This window comes from Polypterus senegalus, chromosome 4 (assembly GCF_016835505.1).
Source record: "Polypterus senegalus isolate Bchr_013 chromosome 4, ASM1683550v1, whole genome shotgun sequence".
NCBI classification, from domain to species: Eukaryota; Metazoa; Chordata; class Cladistia; order Polypteriformes; family Polypteridae; genus Polypterus; species Polypterus senegalus.
In genome coordinates, this window is record NC_053157.1 from 249,363,238 (window position 1) to 249,380,588 (window position 17,351).

Below are 17,351 nucleotides of genomic sequence, written 5' to 3' on the forward strand. Positions count from 1 at the left end.
TGGAATGATTCGGCAGGCAAGTTGTGATCGTGAATGCGATATTGTTCTCCTCTTTTTCTTTTTCTTTCTTTCTTTCTTTTCTCTCTCTCTCTCTCTCTCTCTCTCTCTCGTGCTAGTTCCTCCTTTCGTCTCTTCCTCTTCTCCTTAAATAGTCCGTGACAGTAGTAATTGATTAATTGATATACACAGGTGCTTTCCAGATTAGTGGTTGTGAACTCCTCCCATCATCCATCCTCCTTTACGGGGACAACATTAACTGATACACATACACGCAGTCAATGGGACAATGAAACGAGACACACACACAGCACTGACATTTAAACACTATGTGGCACCGCTACATTCCCCCAACCTTGGACAAGGGAGGGCCAAGTCTGGCTTGAGGTTGGCCACATGGATGGTGTCTAACTTGGAGGCAGCGCCGATACCCCTTTGGATCTGGAAATTGACTGGACCTGTTTGATGAATGATTTTAGCTGGACCTAACCATTTAGGCTAGCTTGGCGGAGAATTTTCTGCTGGCATCTGAGAGATGGTGAGCTCTAATCCAGACCAAATCACCCGGCTGGAAGTGCGCTTCCCTCCGCCGGGCATTATATAGCTTGGCGTGTCTGGATGTCGAACTCACCAACCTCCCTTGGATTCTCCGCCGTAAACCCTCTACCTTAACCAAATTATTGTAACTGGTGGTTTCTGGACTAGGGGTGCTGGGAAGGAGTCGGTCGAGTGGGCCCTTAAGCTGTCTGCCCAGCGCAACCAAAGCAGGCGTCTCACCTGTGGCTTCATGCACCGGTGTTCAGGGCAAAACGGAGCTCGGGAGCCATTTATCCCAGTCCTGATGGCGTTCACCCACATAGGAGGCGATCATGTTCTTCAGGGTCCGGTTCACTCGCTCCGTCATGTTGGCCTGGGGATGGTAAGCGGTGGTGAGGTTTTTCTTCACTCCCCAGGCTGCATAAAGTTCATCCAATATGGAGCTTGTGAACTGCGGACCCCGATCCGAGATGATGTTTCTTGGCACCCCCCAGCGGGTGAAGATTTCGTTCTTCAGGATGGAGCATATTTTGTTAGCCCTTGCATCGGCTAACGCAAACAGCTCCACCCACTTCGAAAAATAGTCTACTACTACCATCAGGACGGTCTTCCTCGAGCTGGTGATAGGAAATGGCCCCATTAGGTCGACTCCCAAAGTCTCTCCTGGTCCATCTGCGAATGTCGATTGAAGTAATCCCGCCGGTTTACCAGGTGGGTTTTTTAGTTGTTGGCAGGTGGCACACGTCTTCACGTGGTGGCACACGTCTTTCCGGACAGACGGCCACCACGCAACCCCAGAATCTTTAATAAAGTTTTTGTCCTACCAAGGTGACCACCTAAAGGACTGTCATGGTAGTGCTTCAAAAAGTCGGGGACGAGCTCTTCCGGGACCACAAGTTGATGTTGCAGACCCCCAAGGGTGGATGGAATAGTCCTGTACAAGACCCCCTGGAGGTCCACAAAGTGTACCCGGTCAGTCCGCTGTTGCTCCAGCCCTTCCCTGATGTTCTGGCAGAATGGACTGGTAGCTTGTGCTTGGGCCAGGTCTTCAAGGCTCCTTGGCAGAGGGAGGATCATCTTTTTCGCCTCTGCCAAACACACCATCCCGACGGCTCCGATACCCTAGATAGTGCATCCGGCACGATGTTACCACAGCCCTTCCGGTAAGTCACCCTGAACGTAAAATTCTGGAGGCGGAGGACCCACCTGGTCAGACGGGAGGAGGTCTTCGGGTGATTGAACACCCAGGTCAGAGCGTGATGGTCAGTGTACACTTCGAATTCAACCCCCTCCAGATAATGTCTCCATTTCTCCACAGCCCACACGACAGCCAAGCACTCCTTCTCAGCTGTCGAGTAGTTCAGCTCAGCGCCGCGCAAAACTCGTGAGGCGTACGCGATGACATGTTCAGCCTGGTTAATTCTCTGAGTGAGCACGGGCGAGCCCCAGGTTGCTGGCATCAGTTTGTACCTGGAAGGTGAGCTGTGGATCTGGTTGGGCCAGAACGGGTGGCTCTTGTAGGTGGCTCTTTAGTCGCTCGACCGCGTCCTGGCATTCTGTGGTCCACTCCCACGGGACATCTTTTTTTCTAAGTTGGTTCAAGGGAGCCGCTATATCAGCCATCCTGGGAATGAACTTATGGTACCACCCCACTAACCCAAGAAAACGTTGCAACGACTTCAAATCTGTGGGCGTGGGGTACTTCCGGATGGCCAAGGTCTTCGGGGTCTACAGCGACCCCTCCGATGAAAGAATGTGCCCGAGGAAGCGTATGTGGGGTTGAATGAAGGTACACTTCTTCATGTTCAGCGTAAGGTGCGCTTGATGAAACCGCTGGAAGATGGTGTCTAAATCCCGGAGATGTTGATTTATAGAAGGGGAGTAAACAATGACGTCATTGATGTATACGAAGCAGATCTTGCCTATCAACCCCCTCAGAACCTGCTCCATGAGCCGCTGGAAAGTGGCCCCAGCATTTTTAAGCCCAAAAGGCATGACATTGAACTGGAACAGGCCTTCAGGGGTGATGACTGCTGTCTTCTTCTTACTCCCCTCATCCATCGGCACCTGCCAATAGCCACTGCGGAGATCTAAGGTGCTAAACACTGCAGCTCCATGCAGTGACTCCAGTATTTCATGAACCAGGGGCATGGGATATGCGTCCAGGCTCGTCTTCTCGTTAACCCCCCTGTAGTCCACACAGAAACGATAGGAATTATCCGGCTTCTTCACGAGGACCACAGGGGACGCCCAGGAGGAGGAAGATGGTTCTATTATTCCCTCGGCGAGCATCCGATCGAGGTGTTCTTTAATGACGCCCCTCTTCAGTGGAGAAACTCGGTAAGCTCGGTGCCTTATAGGGACTTCGTCCAAGGTGTGGACCATGTGGGTCACCCCACGGGCAACTCCTAACTTCTCCGTCCACACCTCGGCCCACTTCTTCAGCACCGGCCTCACCTCTTCAGGTTGTCCCTCCACTGGGGCTGCCGCCGAGGTGCTTGCGCCGCTCCTCTCTGCTGCGTAAAACCCGATAAATTCAGAGCCCAGATCTTCTTTGGATTTGTAAATGAATTCGCATATCCCTTCCCCCGGTACCGTATACACCCTGGGACTGAGATGGATGGTCATCCTCATGGTGGCTAGAGAATCCAGCCCAAGGAGTAACGAACTGGCAGGTGCTGGTCCTCCAGGATATACGTGTCCATCTCCCAGGTGGTGGCGAGTACACTGTACCTCAAGGGGACTCTGCCCAGGGCCTTGTGTTCACTCCCATCCGCCAATACAAATCGGACGGACGGGGCAGATGTTAATTTGTCTGTCGGTCGGCTGATCTTCTCCCACATGCTTGAGCGGATTAGAGTGTGATGGCTCCCGGTATCCACCACCTCTCGCACCGCTGAACACGCTCTGACCGTGACGTGCCACGCCCCGGCTACTCCATCATCACACCGAGGCGAAGCAATGGTGTCGTCCTGCTCGGCACGCCCTAAAGACATGTTAATTCGGGAAAGTTTAAAGGCAGACAGTGATCGAATTAAATAAAGTTATCTCAGAGAGGGCACCACTTATGTAACGGCCGACCCCTTATTCCCAGCCGGAAGCTACACCTCCAAGACCTGTGGCCTGGATAATTAACTGAGAACCTTTCCTGCCAAGCCGTACTCTTACACAGATAAACTTTCCCCCACAATCGACAGTTTGAAATGCAAAGACAATAAGCAGAATGTAAAATTAAACAAGAATAAATGTATTAAATGACACAAGACACGCCACAAGACAAATGTACACCCAAAAATCCTCCACCCCAACAATCCCAAAGCAACACTGACAATATATATATACAAATCCCCTCCCTTGTCCACGTAACATATAACACACACCACACAAACGACAAATGGCTAGCAAACAGAATGAGTGTGAACTTGAGTCCGATACGTGAATAAATGTCCTGAATACGGGTACTGATTAGTGGCGATTGTAATGTTTGTATTTCCCGGGGTTTGGAACAACCTCACCGTGATTCCTCGGCGTGTGGTGAATGATGATTCGACCCCGGGGTCTTCAGCGGCAAGCAGGTTGAAAGGCAGTCCGGATGAATGAAAAACAAACTGGATGAAAGCGCAATGGAATGATTCGGCAGGCAAGTTGTGATCGTGAATGCGATATTGTTCTCCTCTTTTTCTCTCTCTCTCTCTCTCTCTCATGCTAGTTCCTCCTTTCGTCTCCTCCTCTTCTCCTTAAATAGTCCGTGACAGTAGTAATTGATTAATTGATATACACAGGTGCTTTCCAGATTAGTGGTTGTGAACTCCTCCCATCATCCATCCTCCTTTACGGGGACAACATTAACTGATACACATACACGCAGTCAATGGGACAATGAAACGAGACACACACACAGCACTGACATTTAAACACTATGTGGCACCGCTACAAGTTCTCTTCTCTAATTTATCAAAGTTATAGAAATGTTATGAGGAGAATGACAATTGATGCTTGCTATGCCGTGTGCGACCCTGGATGAAATAATTTATTGCAGCAGTACTGTCTCTTTCAAATGTACTAACCCCCAATTCCTGTCCTTCCTTTTTTTTCTCCAAGTAACCAACCACCACACAATCATTTCTGTAATAGATGTCAAGCTATCTGTAAGCTTAGAACGACGATTCTTCAAAACATTTAAGGAACATTGAAATATCTTCATAGTACATGTTTAATTATTCGAGCCATCTATCCATCCAGGGTCACGGCAATCCCCCAAGCATACAGCGCAAGGTAGGGGGCGCCAGTTCATCACTAGCAGCTGTCCACTGTGTCCACAAATTTAATAAGAGTATACATTATTTAAATGAAGTTAAAAGTTTCTCTGTATAATGTAATATGTATGCGTTACTGCATTTCATCTGAAAAATGATATCAAGAGCTCCAAGATGATAGCGCCTGAACATCTAAATCGACTTAGAAGCCAGTCATCATCATCTGTAAATACACACTCTCTTCTATTGAATTGAATTGAATTCCTTTGTTGTTATTGTATGGTAAATTAAGATTCAATATGCAAATCCTGAACAAACTTATTTTTCTATAAAATGGTAAAATAACAACAAAAACAACAATAACAACAACAACAACAATAATAATAATAATAATAATAATAATAATAATAATAATAATAATAATACAATTATAAACAATGAAAATGTACAATATGAAAGCATAAGTGGCTCAGGTTGTGCAAAATTACAACTGTAATATAAATTTACAGTGAGGTGATTGTACTTATAAGTACAAACAGTTCTACAAGGAGCACTTGATGGACTGATTGAGTGCGTTAAGAGTTCTTGGGATGAAACTGTTTCTGAAACGCGAGGTCCATACAGGAAAGGCTCTGAAACTTTTGCCATATGGGAAAAGTTCAAATAGACTCTGCGCCTGGCTGAGGCAGCGTGTGCTAAATGCTGTACCCCAATAATTCTCCCCTCTCCTGACACAATCTGCCATTGAGCAGATTCACTTTAACCCACTGCGCACTCAGATGCAGTGGGTTAAAATACTCTGAGTTGTGCACTGAGAGTAACCATGCAAAAGCAGCCATAGTATGCCAAGTTTAGTTTTTATACATCGCGATGTGAACGTGGAAACAGGCGTACGCAGTATTTTTGTTTGTACTCACTGTTTATACATGATGCCCCTGGCCACCAATATACTGTAATTGACACACATGGTGTCAAGGTTAAACATTTCATTGATGACCTAGATGAGTGAATGCAACAAACAAGTGATGAGCACCACAGAACACATCCATCTTATACACTGAATTCATTTCATAATCAGAAATATAGACGTGTAACTCTATCAACAGCATTAAGTGAAGATTGCTAAACATTTGTAATCAGTGTTTGCAGGGCAGCTCGTTCACTGTAAAATACAGAGGCAGAAGCAAACTCATCCAGTGACAGGGCAGTTAGAGCCAGAGACTAAATCAACACAAACTCCGGTTCATTGTCAGAAATGGTCTCAGCAGTAGCAGGGAAGGACAAGCAAAAGAGGCAGTCAGCATTGTGATTCTGTGACCCTGGAAGATAAGCTGCAGTGTAGTTAAAACAGTACAGTGGCACTGCCCAGCGTGCCATCCACGTGCCAGGGCAAAAAGACACTTTGGAGGACAATAGAACAGCCAAAGCCTGATGATGATGTGGACAGGAAATTTCAACCCCACAAGGACGCCCTCCATTTCTCAACATATTTTCAAGGTCCTCTTTATCTACTGTGGAATCCTTCAAAGTTCTTTCAACTTTTGTGTTGTGGTACTTTTTATAACTTGATGATTATATAACTAGCACACCAACACACCTTTATAATGCATGTTTATGTATTTTCCTTTGGCCATTCATTGACAAAAAAGAACAATAGTAAATAATTACATAGTTATTATAATTTAAATGTTGCTTACTTTTAATTATTGCTGTTTTCAACAGATATCGTAACTTATAATGTTTTACCATTTTGTAATCAACATATTAGATTCATTTAAATGATAAGGTAACTAACTAACTAACTAACTAACTAACTGACTAATAACTCCTATGGGCCCACCACCTACTGTAGGAACAGGGTCTCAGTGGAGTATGATATGGTCAGCAGTCAAAGGCAGAGGCCTTTAAATTAAATCCAGAAAAACAAACTGACTCTTGGAATGGACAAGGAATGTCAGCTCTCTTGTTGGGAAGGAATTGGAGTTGGTGGGTGAGGAGGAGAGCTACCAACTAGACATACAGTAGTTGGGCTCACGACCTCCATTGGGTCTGGAACCAAACCCCTTGATAAAGGTTGGACTCGCCTTTACTCTGGAGATGCCCGGTGTGAAATGCCTCAGGTGAGATTGGGCTTCTTATTGTGTCTCTGCCTGGTCAATGCCATATTGTAGTGCATCCTGGAGAACAAGATGGCTGCCACTGTGTGGCTGATGTTCACAGACGGGAGGTCTCTGACTGCCATTTGTACCAATGAACTAAATGTCAGTTTCGAGTAGCCGGCCTTCCTGAAGGGCCTTAAGGGGATCCTGGAAATGATCCCAATTGGGACTCCATAGTTTGGCTGGATGACATCATCACCTACATGGAAAATGATGGAGACACCTGGAGAGGCATGATTGGGACAAATGTTTGGTGGCCTTAGAATTGCATTACTGCTTTTGCTAGACAATGTAGTTCTGTTGGCTTAATCGGGCTGCAAACTCCAACATGTATTTGGAAGGTTTGTGACTGAGTGTGAATGATGAGAGATGAGGATCAGCACCTCCAAATCTGAGGCTGTGGTCCTCAGTAGGAAAATCTAGACTGTCCTCTTCAACTGGGAGGTGAGTTACTGCCTCAAGTGGAGGAGTTTAAATACCATGAGTGATGGGAAAAGGGATGGCGAGATTGAGAGAAGATTTGAGGTGGCAAATGCAGTTATGCTGATGTTATATCGATCTGTAGTATTGAAGAAGCTGAGTCACAATTCAAAGCTCTCGATTTACCAGTCGATTTATGTACCTAACCTCACCTATGGTCATGAGCTTTAGGTAATGACTGAAAAAATGAGATTGTGGGTACAAGCAAGTGAAATGAGCCTTCTCCACAGGACAGCTGAAATATCCCTTTTGAGATAGGGTGAGAAGTGTAGACATCCAGGATTAGCGCCTCTGACTCTTTGCATTGAGGGGATCCAATTGGGTGGTTCGGACATTGATACGGATATCCCCAGACATGTCCTTGTGGAGGTTTTAAGGGTACAAGCAGCAAGTGGCTGAAGAAGGGACGTTTGGGCATAACTGAAAAGACTGCTACCCGTGCAACCCAGTTTTGGAAAAGTGGTGGAAAATAAAATTAATTGTGAGTAACAATACAGCAACTTTAGACTTTAGTTGCCTCAATTACTAAGCACAACTTGTACCAGTCCTCTTTGGTGGAACAGAAACTGGCTGAAACATACCTGGCTTCTTGATTTGGGCCAGGCTGACTCACTGAGTGAACTCCGTGGCATATCACCTCATGTTCACAATAACAGAGTGCTGTCTGGAGAAATGAATAAACATGAACTGAACATTTCCAAGATTTAAAGTCCAGACATGTAAGCAACAGCCATTCACTCCATTACAGCCCGAATGCTGACAGACAAGCACAATGGAGCAGAGAAGGAAGAGTGGAAAAAAAACATTATGTGGAGTTCAGGAGCAGCTAGATAGAGCTGATGGCAAAATGAAAACTGTGGAAATGACATCAACTACTCCAGAAAAATGAGGAATGTCACTGATGATGGCATTTCCTGGCAGAGCTGAGCCATCGATTGTATGTGCTGTTTGAGGATGTCCTATTGAGTTCACCTGTCAGTGCTCTACTGGGTGTAAAGGAGTGACATTGAGAGATTTTACAGATTTTCACACACATTTTAACAACAGCCAAATTGTATTTATGTTGGGATAGACACTATTTGTTGTTGACCTCATGGACCCTGTAGTTCAGTGTGCCAGTTTTGCTTGAGGCTGCTAAGCACATGAGATGGACACTGCATGTTAACTGGTGCAACTGTTAATGATCAATTCACTGTTTAAGGATGGCCAAAAGATTTCATTTATAAAAACAAAAAAATAAATAAATAAAAGTTGATGCGGCCGCTCTTCAGAAACTCCATCTTAAACTGCATTTCAGTGAGACACAAACACACTCTTACAGATCCTCTTCATGGGATTAGCTACAGGCACTTGGTGGATTGCTGCATGATGTGCTCCTTACGTGTGGCTTTGAACAGATGGAGCCGCGGCCGTCCTGAGGTCTCAGTCTCTTGTGTCTCTTCCCCCAGACTCCCTTTGCTTCGGCCGTTACTTCTGAGCCACTGAACCCCCTTGATGAGGAAGACTTTGTGTTCTTTTGACCAGGAGTCGGGGCCGAGGCGTCACGTTTGACAGCTGCTTCCCTTCTGAAACAGACTTGTGTTTGTATCTGCCAGGACAGCAATAAAGTTTGAACTCCTTGGAAACCCTTCTGTGTTCTCCTGTGCGACTTTGTGACATTTGTTCTGATAAGAGCTTCTTTGTGATTCTTTTTTCAACAGATTTTTATATAAAGTTTTGAAATTCCCCACATTTGAAAATAATATTTGCTTGATAAATTTTTTTTTTACTTTTATTTATTTTATTTTTTTACATGAAAATTTTGTGCTAGCTTAGCTGTGGTGCAGAGACCCTTTTTGGGAAGTTGGAGGGGTATGAGGAGGGGTTGTGGAGGAAATGGTTGAGTGTAACACGCTATGTAAAACTGCCCTGTTTAACTAATCTGTTTCTGCACATCCCCTCCACAATTAATCTGTTTGCTATTTTTAAAGGTTAACTTGCTCTCCTAATTAGTAAATCTTTCAGCTGCTCTCCTTCACATCGTACTTTGGGACAATTTGTCTGTTCTGTGCAGTGGATGTCAAATTTTACTGGCTATGTTAGGGAGGCCTGCTGATGTAACAACGTTAAAGAGTCGCTTGTTCTGCTTGTTTTTCTGTTATTTGTCTTCAAGTTCAGACACGAGACAACTGCAGCTCCTCATCTTCACATATGGAGGAGCCCATAACATCAGTGTCAGGACTGCAGGAAAGCCTTGTCAGTTAAACAGCTGATTTATTTATCTATTTATGTATTTATTATTTATTTAGTTTGACATAAACATTTACATTTACATTTATTTCCTTGCCAGATGCTTTTATCCAAAGCGATTTACAACAGAGGTAAACATAATCGAGTAACATTACGCTGGGAAGTTTTATTGGACAGGTAACAAAAGCCACAAGTGAAAAGATGTGATAACTAATAATTAAAAATCATAGATTATAATCAATAAAGTAGTTAAAATTTAACAACAAGTTAACCAACAATATAAAAGATGACAGAGCATAGTTATTTTGTATTTTCCTTGTTTTTGACCCTTTTCTCCATTCACAACACTGACGGCTCTTCTTAAATGCATTGAGGGAGTCAGCAGGTCAGATGGAGGTTTGCACCTCAGTCCACCAACTGGGAACTCCACAGGAAGAGAGTCTGGACTGAGACTTGATACCCCACAGAGGCGCCATCACCAGACGCTGTTCATGGCAGACCTGAGTGGCTCAGAAGGAGCAGAGCGCCTCACCAGAGTCTCCACATACGCAGGGGATGATCCATTTGATATTTGGTGTCTTGTATTAATCCCTGAGAGGGCCTTTCATGTGACCTTTAGAGGTCTAAGTGCTGGGTCAGCCATTGCACAGCACCCCCCCGGCCTCAGAGCCACCAAGGATTTTTATTACCACCATTTAGTTTTATTATTATTTTTATCTTAAGAGAAGTGAACTGTACTATATAAGTAATTTTTAACTACGTAAGACTGCTTCATGTTTGACGTTAGTACAAAAGAACATGGAACGGTCAGAGAGCTTGTCTGGTCCTGAGTCAACTGATGCATGTGGCCATCTTATTTAATGCCTGCTAATGACATCTGTCTGTGTCTGCTCTCACAATGGGGGCTCCTCACATCACTCACACAGAACCACTAAAGTGGGTTTTGAAAACAGTGGACTCTTGAGATTTCACTGTCAAAAGGACACAGCGTTACAAATGGAGAGGTGAAGAGCAGACTTGGAGAAACTCGCTTGTTTGACTGCTCACTTCACTGGCAGATGGACACTAAGCTTGGACACTCTGATGAGTTCAATCCCAGCTTCACCCGAGTCATTTCCAGGTGACGTCAGCTAAGCGAGCCGTTTGACCCTCATGTAGAGCAATCAGCTTAAAGCCTTCTTGAGGCCCACACAGAAGAAAGCTGGGAAACATCAACTTTAAACTAAAAGGATCATCTTACAAGTGACATGAAGTAAACAGAAACAAAACTAATATTGACTCGACCACACAGCATGTTTGATGGATTTGTGAAAAGACCAAACAAGACCAATAACAACTAGAAACTGCCTGCCTTGAGATACAATGAGCGATGAACTGGCGCAGGGCCTGTGAGCGCCGTGCAGGTGAAACCACGTGACCTGTGAGAACTGCAGTCAAGTAAGACCAGAAAAACCGGATTTACAGGAAACACACGGCTGCACCTTAAGTGACAAGCAGGAACTTCTCAAGTACTGTGATTATTATGGGCCGCTTCAGGAATCTGTGACAAAGCTATCAGTTTGTAATTCTTTAACACAGAAACACACTGTAGATGTGTTCAGAAGGGGCTTCATTGTCACATATCAAAGACACACGGGGTCTGACTTATCAGAATTCTGCTGAGATTAAGTGAATGAACAAAATGGACTGTCAGGCCCATCAAGCACTGCTGTAGTCAGCGAGTGAGCAAAATGAACATCAGTTTGACTAAATAGTGAGGTGGGCTACAACCACATGGTGCTCACTTCGGACTCAAAACAGAAGCTTCAGTAACAGGCACCTTGTCCATCTGTGCCATTCATACGGGGGATTTGAGAATTCCAAAGTCATCAGTAGTTTAGTAGAAACAGTGAAATGATGGAGCCTCAGACTTACAATAAGCATTTGTGAGAATGTGATAAACCAAACACCTCTGAAAGATGACCAGTTCATGAAACGGCATCCTACTTTGCAGACCCCAACTTCAGTGATTTCTTTTCAGATAAAATTACCCAGCATCTCCACTCAGGACGTCTTTTTAACTGTGTAGTCCACATTTTATCACAGCTACATAATAGAAGTATGCAATGCTGTGTTCTGCATGCAATACAGTCGGCCATGTAGATCCTGATCTCCATTTATCCTCAGCACTGGTTGGACACTTGTCTTATATCATTTACAGTTACGTTTTCTTGACAGTCTCTGATCATTTGTACCACCTCCCACTTTCTTCCTTTTCTCAGCTCGGCGTCAGGTCCATGATGGCTGTTTGTGAAGCACCTCTTGTGTCAGACACCCAGGCCAGATATGCCACTTGGTGGACTTGTTTGAGCTCGACATGTCAGCTGTCTATGGCTCAGATTCTCTCATCTCCTCCTTTATGGCTCATGATAACATCTGTCTTTACAGCATTTATTTTGAATCTTTTTTGTGTTTAATTGAAAAATATTAATTTTAATATCTAAACTTTAAATTACAGCTAGATTCTCTTTATATACTGCTCAATAAAATCAAAGGAACACTTTTGAATGAGAGTATGAAACTTCTGGGCTATTGATCTGGTCAGTGAAGTAGCAGAGGGGCTTGTTCATCAGTTTCAGCTGCTTTGGGCCACTAGAGGGGGCAACAATGAGACGACCCCTAAAACAGGAATGAATGGTTTAACAGGTGGAGGGAGGCCACTGACATTTTTCCCTCCTCATCTGTTTTGTCACTTGTTTTTCATTTGGCTACGGTCAGTGTCACTACTGGTAGCATGACGCCATACCTGGACACTACAGAGGTGGCACAGGTAGTCCAACTTCTGCAGGTTGGCACATCAATACGTGTCATTGCCAGACGGTTTGCCGTGTCTCACAGCACAGTCTCAAAGGCATGGAGGAGATTCCAGGAGGCAGGCAGTTACTCCAGAAGCGCTACACAGCGCCATAGAAGGTCCTTAACCCCTCAGCAGGACAATGGCAGCCCGATCGGTGGTCACCATGGATGCACAAAGGCACTGTTCAAAATACTGAAGGCAGCATGGTGGCCGAGGATACATAAAGACTTATGGTCCCATGTCCAAACTTGTACCACCTGTCTGCAATACAAAACCCCACCTGGTCTCCCCTTTGAGCAGCTTGAGCCAGTAACCATCAATACTCCTGGGGAGAGCCTAGGCATGGACTTAATGGGACCTTTTCCTGCCAGTAAGGACCGGAAGACCTACTAGATGGTGGTTGTTGACTATTTTACCCAATGGGTGAAGCTATTCCCCATGGCCATGGCCAAGAAGATATGCTCCACTTTCAAGGATAAGATACAGTATTTATTTGGGGGTACCGAAGAACATCATCAGAGACGGGCCTGCAGTTTACTGGCTCAGTAAAAGAAGAACGCTACATACAATAAGGATTGAGTGGTAAGAATGTAAACAGGCAAGACGGGAACAGAACAATAAATAAGAAAGAAAGAAAGAAAGAAAGAAAGAAAGAAAGAAAGAAAGAAAGAAAGAAAGAAAGAAAGAAAGAAAGAAAGGCTTATTAAAATATCAACAAACTATTTCTATTAAGGGCAGCACAGTGGTGCTTCCCGGGTCCTCCCTTCGTGGAGTTTGCATGTTCTCCCCATATCTGCGTGGGGTACTCCGGTTTCCTCTCACAGTCCAAAGACATGCAGGTTAGGTGCATTGGCGATTCTAAATTGTCCCTAGTGTGTGATGGGTGTGTGTGTATGTGTGTGTGTGTGTGCAGCCTGTGGTGGGCTGGAGCCCTGCCTGGGGTTTGTTTCCTGCCTTGTGCCCTTTGTTGGCTGGGATTGGCTCCAGTGGACCCACATGACCTTGTAGTTAGGATATAGTGGGTTGGATAATGGATGGATGGATGAATATTTCTATTAAACATTAACAATCAATACAAAAAGAATCAAAACATAAAAAATAGAACATCCTATGTAACCTCTGACTGTGTACTCTGCCATAGTTTCATAATAAATAAATTCACAAAACAAAAACAAACTCCTCATTAACAATTTTACCATTTGCATTCGTTACACACCACTGTTCTATAAAAGTTTTCAAATTGTGGCTCATCTTATAAAACCTACAATGTCCTTTAATTCTCCATTTTAATTGTGCCCTACAGAAGCACCTCAAGTCAGACTCTCTGTCTCTCTTCATCTTCTTCTTCCTAATCACATTAATGGCCACCTTCTCTTGACCCAATAAAACTTTTGCTAACCTCCTAAATTCTTTTTTGCAGCACCACAGATCCAAATCTGATCATTAACATAGACCCCAAACTCTTCCAAACCCCACCAAGTTCAGCTCACAGAGGTTGACTCCTCACCAATCCAATAAACAGTGAAGCTCAGTCTCTCTCTCTGCTGTCACAAAGGACTCGTCTCTGAGACGTCGGGTTAATTAAAGACAACACAGAATGAGCCCCACAATGTCGTGTCCAGTTCTCCATTGCAGATGGCCAGTTCTCTTGTTCAATGGTGGTCTGTACAGACCAGTGTATCCCTCAGGGGTATGTTCATATTTCAGACTGGTACCAGATTTGGACACATACTTTATAAACTGGAGCTCCTTCCCTTCTGCAGACTTAAATAGCAGATGTTTAGTCTCTCAGTGTCCTGCAGTTTTCCTCCATCATTTTCTCTCTGCCATTGAGTAGCAAAATTGTTAAAACAGACCTGAGGTCTGATAATCCACAACTTTGAATCCAGGCATGCCAATCTGTGCCAGAGAGTCAGGTGAGTGGCCATCGCCAGCGTTGTAGTCACTTTGCAACATTTTATACGAATCCCTCCAAATTCATATCGTCCCTGTTTATTCCTCCCAGTACTTCATACCATCCCTTGCCCATTTCAGTGCAGATGGCAGTGAAGGTAAAGGACTCCTCCAGTGTCCCAGTAATGCTGCGGAGCTCTTGGCCCAATTCACAAAGGACCCCCTTTGGAACTCATCCAGCACAGATAGCAGCCCACCTACATCTTGTCACTTTGTACCTACCACTGTGAGGTCACCTGCATATGTCGAGATCTTCAAAGGCGCTGCACACCCAGGGACAGACAATCCGGCCACTACTCTCCTTCCTTTGATCATCAGGGTCTTCACAGCGAGGGCTTACAGCATGTCTAACAAGGAGCAGCCCTGCCTAACCCCTCGATAAACTCTAAATGGAGCACTGAGACCACCACTGATTATCAGGACACCCTGAATGTCACTATAGAGCACCTGAATCATGGAAACAAAGGAAGGTGGGAACCTAAATCCCATTAGTACTCGACACAGGTATTGGCACTCCACCTGATAAAAAGCTTTCTCCTGGTCCAAGGAAATAAGACCACCACGTAATCCAAACAGTATGGAGATATCAAATGTATCCTTAATAAAAGAGATGTTGTCATATCTGGACCTGTTTGGTAGACAGTGACTCTAATCAGGGTGGGCCACACACCTCAATACCTCCTTCAGACTCGTAGCCAACACACTTGAAAATAATCAGCACAAAGCAAGTCTTCTGGCTTCCAGTTCTTATTGTTACATGGACCACCTTTATTAGAATGAGGCCAACAACAGCTCTCCTCATCAGTTTTCCTGATCAAGCTTATGCAGTGCAAGTCAGTGAAGACATCTGAGAAGTCCAGGACCATTTGTTCTCTTAAACTGGCCACTGTAGTTTGACAAAAGAAATAAAAAACAAAAAGCAAATTCAGCAGGTCAATAGGAGGAACTGAGTGACCACAAGACATCAGTGGATCATAATGGGCCTCAGCAGTATCCTGATTCAATACCACCACTGAGGAGGACCACCTAATGGGCTCGACATTTGAAGAAGCTACCAAAAGAGCCTTACGTGTGCTCAGTACAGCTCATGTGCAGCTCTTTTTCTTTTTTAAATTCTATTAGTTGTTTTCTACACTTTTTCATGGCAGTTTTGGATTCTGTTTGTAGTTATCGATATTAGAGAATTCAAACCTAGCATTTCATTTCACTTTTAGAGTTTTTCTTGAAGTTAAAAGTGTTTGACGTTTTAGGGTGACACTGTTATGGCCAGTGCTATTCCAGGAGCCATTTGTTTACCATTGCCTTAGCGTTTAACTTGGATGACAGGAAGTCACATGATGTCACCAACAGACCATCACGTGATTAAGGCCAACGCTGCACACTTGTTGGTTATCTGAGATTGTGGATTCTCCTCAAATAGATTAGTGAGCAACTTTGTCTTTACTAGACCTCCTGTTAAATAAACTTTTTCTTTAGAATTCTGACTTTGTATGTTGATGTGTTTTTTGGCCTAACAATTGGGTTTGTCTTCATAGCTTTTCAACATTTGATTTGGTTATAATAACATTTGTCCTCCCAGTGCTTATGAAACATGAATGTTCTTTTCAGTGGGCCTCACTGCTACTGAAAATCCCAGAGACTCGTGTTCAAGCCATGTCGTGTGTGTAGTCTGTGTGTTCAGCGCCATTGTGACTTGCCGTTTTCCACCTCAAAGCCATTCACTCCTACATTTCAAGAAGTCCAGACTCGTTCTCAGTTTTCTACATGTTTCAGTCTCTCTGGCTAGGTCTCATGATGATCTGATGAGGCAGACCTGACATTAACATCCCATTGTCTGATTGATTTTCATGAGCTGCACATCCCACTATTCACTAGTAAATTAATGTCACCCCATTCTGTTAAACGTTCAGTGGCACACAAGGCCTGCTAAAAGAGTCAGCTTAATGGCAATGCGGAAAGTCAGCTGAGCCCCCTACCTGCTTTGAGGAGTGAACATTAAAATGAACGTCTAAACTGCAGCTCCACCAACTCTTTGGCCAGTTCTGTCCTTCATCTGGGGCCTCATGTATAAACGGTGCGTATGCACAGAAATGTTGCGTAAGAACTTTTCCACATTCAAATCGCGATGTATAAAACATACACTTGGTGTAAAGCCACGCACTTTTCTACGGTACCTCATACCTTGTCATACGCAAGTTCTGCGCTCGGTTTTGCAAACTGGCGGCACCCAGCGTCAAAGCAGTGCTACTGTTCCTGTGAGGTTACTCTTTTCTTTTCATGACGCGGCTTTATAAATACACTGAAACTAACCGCATATTGTTTATTAGTATAATGCATCTGATTGTAATTAACTTGTAACAATATTATGGTCCAGAGAACAGCCATAGTATTCCAAATACCATAACTGCTTTAGCGTTGTTACTCTCACTTCTTCTTCTTCTTCTTCTTCTTCTTCTTCTTCTTCTTCTTCTTCTTCTTCTTCTTCTTCTTCTTCTTCTTTCAGCTCCTCCCGTTAGGAGTTGCCACAGCGGATCATCTTTTTCCATATTACTCTCACTGCACCACTCAGAGTATTTATATCACTGTATCTGAGTGTGAATCACAGCAGCAGCTGATCGGAAAGAGAATTATCGGTATACAGCTTCAAGGACACGCTGTCTCAGCCACTGCAAAACGTTTCAAAGCCTTACAGGAGTACAGACCTCGCGGTTCAGAAACAGTTTCATCCCAAGAACTTTAAATGCACTCAATCAATTGCACCTTGTAGAACTGTTTGTACTTATAAGTACAGTTGCCTCACTGTAAACTTACATTACAGTTATAATATCACACAACCTGAGCCACTTTATAAAGCACGTATTTACATATGATGACGATATCATTTTTAAGATGAAATGCAGCAAA

The 17,351-nt window shown here is 44.2% G+C and overlaps 1 protein-coding gene across 2 annotated transcripts in view; it reads right to left on the reverse strand.

Annotated features, from left to right (window-relative positions):
* Window positions 1-17,351, reverse strand: part of LOC120528441 (zinc finger protein 260-like) — a 413,573-nt gene that overhangs the window by 166,855 nt on the left and 229,367 nt on the right. The window lies entirely within an intron of this gene.